This window comes from Micropterus salmoides, unplaced genomic scaffold (assembly GCF_014851395.1).
Source record: "Micropterus salmoides isolate LMB-PRFRI ecotype aquatic unplaced genomic scaffold, ASM1485139v1 Ms_hic_scaffold_15, whole genome shotgun sequence".
Lineage (NCBI taxonomy): Eukaryota > Metazoa > Chordata > Actinopteri > Centrarchiformes > Centrarchidae > Micropterus > Micropterus salmoides.
Genome location: NW_024040596.1, coordinates 21,368,284 through 21,376,129, shown reverse-complemented (window position 1 = coordinate 21,376,129; position 7,846 = coordinate 21,368,284). Strand labels below are relative to the sequence as shown.

Below are 7,846 nucleotides of genomic sequence, written 5' to 3'. Positions count from 1 at the left end.
TAAGTATCATCTGCATTATCTTTGTTAATTTATGATCGATTGTTTTCTGCAATGCACAATCCAAATTTGAACTGGTCATCATTGCAGTACTCATTTCCAGGAAACTAGTCCTGTGTGTTCAATATAGCCTCTTCTGAATTTGATCCTGACTGTCTTTGCATGAATAACAATGACACATCTGTGCCTGATTCCACTCTCTTTTCTCTCCTTGTACACTTACTCCTCCTAGCAGCTGGGCTGAGCACCTGGTGTGTATGAAGCTGGACATTGTTATTGATTACTGTAGGGAGGAGTGGTCCCAGACATCATGGCTCCGTCACTGCATCCCCGGTGTAGAAGGCAAGCAACACAAGGAAAGGTCAGTTTAAATTACATGCACCATATTTGTCACCCGGGGCAAAAAATGGAGTGGATTGTTTTCAGCAGGATGGGACTTTCCAACTCTGTAACTCCAAAAAGCAGGCTTCACCCACCAACTATTAATTTAATGCATATTTACCAGATGAAGAAACACATTTTGGTTGCACTTGAGTAGCTAATATGAAACATGGAAATTACTGAGACAGATTTCATGATCACAAGGTCAGGCAATAATGGTACAATAACAATTTCACCTGGATTATCTTTCCCTACACAAGCATTGTGACCAAAAACAACAACTTTATTACTCTATGTCTCTGTGAATTCAGTGTTCCTGGGTAATTATACTCATGATGCAGGCAACATAACAAATTTTGTCTAGACTAATCTGTCCCTTTTGGCAATGACAAATTATACCTCCGAGGAAAACTTACTTTTTTCCTACTTTTTCCAATCAATTTTTTTGTTTAATTTGTTATGTAATAATTTGTTGCTAATGCTTCTATTTTGTTTTACTTTATGACTGACATGTGACATGAAGGATGGAATTGCATACATTGAAGATCATTTTGGAAGCAAAGAATGAAAATGTTTATTCTTGATGAAGACCATCAAACAGTTTTCTGTTGACTTACTAAAATTGACCTGACATGGACTTTATCCATATGTTATGTTTCTCTGTATTTTCAGCATGAAAGGCATTAGGTAAAGCTATCACCGTAATCCTCTATTTTGTTAATAACCACATTCAAAGTGCTGGCAGCTTTTTTTTTTTAGAGCAAATGAATGGTGTTTGCATGTGCATGCATGTGAAAATTATTGACTGAATTCTCCTGATTGCTTCCCTTGATAACACCAGTGAATCAAATCTGAGACATTCAAAGTTGTCTGAGGCGCAGCACGTAATGAGAAACCTCTTTGTTCTTTAGAACAGTGTGTTTTAGAAACATGCGTTTTAGAGCCTAATCAATATCAGAAATGAGAAGAGAAAAAGTGAAGGTCTTGAAACTTTAAACTTTGCAACTTTTCAAAGTGTAATTACAGTATACAAATAGAATTTTACCCAAAGCAGTGTGCATGTTGTTTTTTCATGCCTTGAAGGACATTTCAAAGGTTTGGCCGAGGCTGAAACCACAGGGGGACAGCTGGTTAGTGTAGGAAAGTGTTAGTGAGGAGTTTATGCGTACAGCTCTCCCTTACTGCTGTCAGCTATGCTATATGGGTGCTCTGTGAAGTAGGCAATAAGCAATCTTCTCTAATAAGGAGAGTAAATAAAGTTGAAAGTGTTGTGTTTTTAGCTATGTGCTGTAGAGAGTTATTTGGACAGTACCGTAGTCTATGCACAGAGTAGAATAGGCAATAAGCCATGGTTAAGTTTGTTTTATATTGAATAAGTTTAGATACAACTTTGCTCTCTTTGTTTCTTAAAAAAATTTTGTTTCCAGATTCAGATACAGATTTGAGATTTTTGTATTTTCTCTTGTATTGTATTTTATTCGTTTGAGGAGCAACATAAATTACTTAAACAACATTCCTCAAGAAGGCACCATTTACCTACAACATTTGGCTTATCCAAGTGTAATAACAAAATTAATTTAAACATAGATGGATGGTTTAAATAGTACTTTGCCAATTACTTTTCCTTTTACTTATTACACTCTAACATTCAAACAAAATGTGATACTCGACTCCCAGATTGTTGTCATTGCAAAGGTTGCAGATCCTCTGATTCCAGCCTTTATATCTTTAAGTGAACCTGGGGATTCTGGTGGTGCTAAACTTAAAGTTTTGAATAGCCTGTCTCTAATTTTGGTTTTATTTAATAGGTACTTTTCAAATTAAACGCCTGTTTAAATTGGACATAAAAGTAACACAGTGACATATGTTTCAGCTTCTTTTTCCCATGTTTATCTGAATTGATCTTTTAACTGATGTTCAGCAGTAACTTTTATACAGCTAATGTTGTTACATTTTTGTCATCCGAACAAATGAACTCCATTATCTGTTACAAATATTCCGACATAATTTTAAAAGTTTTAACAGATTTTTCCCAATTTTGTAAACTAAAAAGTAAAATAAATACAGAATAAAGATCAAAAGTACACACAAGGGTTTGACATCTGTTCTGGAGCAAAAGGTTACATCATTGTAAAATTTAATTTTAGTTTAAAATGCGTGGTGATTTGGGGATTTATGTCTTTGTAGAGAATATATATTTTCATGTGACAAAATGCAGTTGGCGGTTGTTTCAGTGCAGAAAAACGGAGAATAGACTTTGAGTTGTGATTATAGTTATATGGTTTTATTCAAATATGAAGTTTTATGGATAATTAATGCTTTACCTGCTCATACTTTTAAGTACATTTTGGTTATTTGAAGCCTAGAGAGAATAAGCATTTTGGTACATTTAGAGAAGGGTTATTCCTCTTTAAAAAAAAAACACAAAAACATAGATAGGAACAATATAAAAACATGGGTATATCAAGTAGTCTGTGGTGTATTTATACCTCATCACTTTAACAATTTGTTAACTATTCAATAAACTGCAATGTTCTCCTCGCCAACTGCACATGTCAAATTTCCTACACAGTAAGAAATGTTCTTTGGAAAACAGTGTAATCTACTACAGCAAATGACCTTAACTGTTGTTTTTAAGATCAAATTGAAACGTATAATATCTGTGCTGAAAATCTGCAAACTGTGAATGTATGTCAAAGTATTATTGATGCAGACATTGCCTTACCTCCCCCTCAACAACTTACATGTCATGAGTGAGCATTTAGGGCTATATGGATGTTTTCATCTTCCCCCAGTCATCTGCTTCTCTTATCCAGACTGTGCAGAAATAAATGTCTGTAGCTCCTTTGAATGAACAAAACATACAACTGTGAGAGATACCAAACTGCGCTGAGATCCAGTATTAGGGCCAAAACCAATTTAAAGCTAGTTGTTTATCAATGTGAAAGATCTCATTTACAGCATGTTGTGCTTTGCACTAAAATGCTAACTTAATTTTAAATGTTTTAGCTGGAAATAATATTTACTTTGGCTGTTATCCATAAAAGACGTGATTACATTAGATCTCCATTTAGCTGACACTTTTATCCAAAGCGACTTACAATTGGTATGCATGTCAGAGTTTGCACGCCTGTGGAGCAAGTAGGGGTTAAGTGTCTTGCTCAGGGACACAATGGTGGCTGGGTCACAGTGGGAATCGAACCTGGGTCTCATTGCTCCATCGCCACCCGTGGTATGTAAGTAAAACTGAAAATGTGATTAGTGAATAATTGCGTAGAAAGTGTTTTTAAGCAGGCTGATGTAAGACATTTGAAATTTATTAGAAATATTAATACTTATTTTCAAAATCATCTCACAAAGATATCCCAAAAGCAATTTAATATTTTTAACAATATTACACCCTCCCAGGTACTTTTAGATTATTTTTAGGGATTTTTCTGCTTTGTTGCACAAAAGGATTACATGCTGTTTGGCTGTTAGGCTGTTTTAATCTTTCAGACATCAGTTGCATGTTATACACATGATGTACCTGAGCCACTGCGATGGTCCTCAAATATCACTTTAGGTGTCTTTGCCACTACCCACTGTGCACATTGCACACTACTACTCTGAAGTTAAGAGGCAGGATAGATTTGTAGATATTTCTCTGTGTGTCTGATTTCCAATAATAACCAGACATTGTTGAAATAACTGTAAGCATAAAGTAACAATTTTACAAGAATGTAGCTGGTCTCATGATATTTTTGACCAGAAATTGCTTTGATCTTGGTCTTAAATATTCTCTGTTTGATATGGCTTTCAAATGAACTGTGGTATGAACCTCACTTTCCGCCTCCCAAAATGGCATCGGGTAGTGATGAGCCTTCTCATAGCTCTTTCATGGCTACACTGTAAACACGCTACACTGTTTTTATTCCTTAAGAAAATCATAGACAGAGAATCAAACTGTCTTCAGTCAACATTTAGATTCCTAATACGCTGCACGAAATGGAGCCGCAGAGGAGGAGACTTCTTTCATTAGACACTTCACTGATGCTCTGAAGTTTGCTGCTTCCATCTGAGATGACTTTAAAAGAGAAACAATGCCTCTGCCTTTTGGGGTCTTTGGAGATTTTCTCTCTCATCACATATTAATGAAAGAGGTAGCATGTATGGAGCTGGATAGCTTATGCAGGAAAACCTGGTTGTGAGCATGTCAACGACAGCTGCCTTCACAAACACATGACAGACTCATATGTTGTGTGTATGTGATATGGTAAATGTTGTTTCTCAAGAAATCTTAACTTTAACTTTGACATGCTTTGCAAATTCTGCACATTTTCCTCACACCAGTATTGATACACATACAACAAATAGGCACGCGTGTAGAATGTACAACAGCTGCCTGTAGAGGGCACACTTCACTTGAGATGCTTCAGGGCTACACCTTTCCTAGTCTCCCTCTCTTTCTGATACATGCACACACACATAAACAGCATTTATTTGAGTATAATCATGTTATATCAGGCACAGAGACAGTAGGAATTAGAGGTGAGTTCATGCCAGTTATACTGATGAATGTACTGTAAATCAGTTTCCCACATTGGCCTCCATTTCTCCTTTAATGAGAAAGACCCATCAAGATGGAGCGGGAGCTTTTTGATATCCTCAGAGGGGCATGGCGTGCAGAAACATTAATGCTCATAATTCATAGCAAATCAAGAAAGATTTTGTTGGAACAGAGGATCACACCAATTACCAGTTGTTTATTGTTTGCTATTGTTGTGTTTACTGCAGTCTAATCATATTTGGAGGTCAGCCACAGCACTACATCAGCTCCAAGTGGAAAAGCTCTTTTGAAGCCTTTCATTTCGTTGTGCCATATTAGCTGCACTGAGCAGCCCTAGACAACATGCTGCCTTTGCTTTCAAGATAAAAAGAAACAAGCATTGCATCACTTTCTAAATAACTTCATGAATTAAGGAAATTGCACGTAAATTGGTCACCTTAAAAAAAAGGACCAGCCCATTAAGAAAAATGTGTTTCATCTATTAATTTGCCTCAAGATAATAATCGTTTACATAATGACTTGAACATGGGAACAAGAGTTAGTGTTCGATTCTGGGCAAATGTTGTTGGTTACTAATGTTTGGCCAGACAAAGCTCCCTCTTTTTCCTTCTTGCCCCTCTTATGGAGTAGTAGGTTTGTGGCATGAAAGCAAGGAAATCATGGAAATCAGCAAGGCCTTCATTATACCAAGGTCATTACAGCTGGCTTTTATCCTCCTCTGTACTTATACGAGGTAAGGGAATCCTATTCTCCATCACCCAAGGCCTCACCTTTGAACACACACACACAAGCTCACACCAGGGCCAGCATTTGCGTATGCGCACACACACACACACACACACACACACACACACACACACACACACATACACAAACACACCAGTTTCTCTTTCATTTGGCTTCCTTGAATTTCATCATTCATTTTTACATCACATTAGTGTGGTGTGTTAGTGGTCGGCGTGCCTGCATGTAGAGGGCGGCTGTTACTTCAGGAAAAGACTGAATAATGCACGGGAAAAGGCAGGGGAAGGCTTGAAGGGAGTCGGCAACAGCACGGATGAGCGTCTCCTTATACCATATGAAACGGTTAGAGTATACATGAAGGGAGAGAAATAGATCATACAAGTTCTTGGATTTTGCAACGCTAGACTACAAGGTAAGCTAGAATGTAGGTGAGTTGTTTTTAGGCACTACTGTAGGGTTCCTTGATTATGATTTAGTTTTATATGGTAAAACACTTTGAAATGATTGAATACAGCCATAAAAGCTTTGACTTCTATTGTCATGTTCTGCCTCCTTACATCCACTTCAAAAGTGACGGAAATGTCTCACTATTTTGTACCATAACGCCAGATACTTAGGGTTACTCTTGAATGATTTGGGGAAATATTAACAGCAGACTTTGTTTTTGTGAAAGACGTGCACAGGGATCAGAAAGAAAGCAGTCAAAGTTGCCATTTTACATCTTTCAAGAGATGGTTTAGTATAATAATACATTAAGTTCTGTAATTAGGCCATTATTTTCAAAGTAACCCAGTCCCACAATTTGTGGGAAAAAACCCTCTCCACATTTAAAGTTAATATTTTTAATGAGTATCACAAGACAGTTGGGTCTTACTCAATGGCTCCATCAAAAAGGAATAACTGTGTTCTTGAGGGGAAAGAAAGTGTTCTCTTAATGTGCGCCAACGATGGGCCTCTTCTGTCTATCTCAGCGGCTGTCTGATTTGAAACTCTCCATTGATCTGATACCACCAAGAACTGGCCTGCATATTAAACTGATGCTGTGATACAGCTCCTCAGAGATGGGAGGAATTTTGTGTGTGTGTGTGTGTGTGCACAGGCTCATGGCTGTAGTCCAGGTTCCGGGTATTACAAAAAAATAAAGCCCAAGAAAATGTATTCAGAGTTATGTGCTGATAGTCATACAAACTGTATTATCCATCAGTGCCTGCCAACACACATTGGCCTTCACTTCTGATGCTGACATCATTTAATCTTTAGGAGGAGCTTGGGGTTTCTGTCCCAAATCCTTGATCTGGTTCACCTTACAAGATGAGCGCACTGTCTGTCTTCCAAAATAAACAGACTCATTATTGTACTCCCACTTGTCCAAGACACACAGACTGCCTTTCTGTCTTTAGGTAATGAAGCCTCTCACTGTTGCAACCCATCCACAATGCATTTAAAACATTTAAAGCTACAATATGAACACAAAACAGGCCAGGAGATATCCTGTTTCATGCAACTACATGTGTTCCCTTTGCAGAGGTTTTTTTCAATGGAACCTTTTCACACGTTATGAAAACAATCCTCTGCTGTCTCGCTGTTTTTGTGTCTGGATGTTTTATAAGCACTGAAAAGAATGCACATTTACCAGATTAGGACTGGCAGAAGTGCTCTGGAGACAGTGGCGGGAAAGGATGAACATTAAGCACCTGATCAGACAGAATCAATGAAAAGCAATTAGATGATAAGTCTGAGGGAGCACTGCATGACTACAGGGGGCGAGACCTATAAAAGAGCAAGGAGGACGAGGGGATAAACTGTAAAAATGTGTCAGAGGTTTTTTAGATCTCAAACAGGATAGAATTAGATCTTCACACATGAGGTGAAGGAATCTATGAAGCTGTGATGAAATGCATGGTGTACAGTATTTATGTGTGTTTGTCTGCTTGTGCTTCTGTCTTCTTGTGTGATTTGCGCATGGCTTATGTGTTTTGCCTAACATCTATTGTCATAATGATGTGTGATTATTAAGGGAGCACGGTTTTCACAGCAGGGAAAAAAGGGGCTGAGCTGACAACAGGTTGGGCCTCCCTTTGTGTCTTTGTTTGAATGCTCAGCAAATACATATTCATGCTCGCAATATGCACACAATAGCACACATTTGTTTATAATTTTTGTTTATTTGGGTTG

The 7,846-nt window shown here is 37.7% G+C and overlaps 1 long non-coding RNA gene across 1 annotated transcript; it reads left to right on the top strand.

Annotated features, from left to right (window-relative positions):
• The first annotated feature begins 58 nt into the window (after window positions 1–58).
• On the top strand, window positions 59–1,136 carry LOC119903724. Its single transcript, XR_005444558.1, has 2 exons — window positions 59–358; window positions 902–1,136. It is a non-coding gene; the product is annotated as an uncharacterized LOC119903724 (long non-coding RNA).
• The last annotated feature ends 6,710 nt before the right edge of the window (window positions 1,137–7,846 follow it).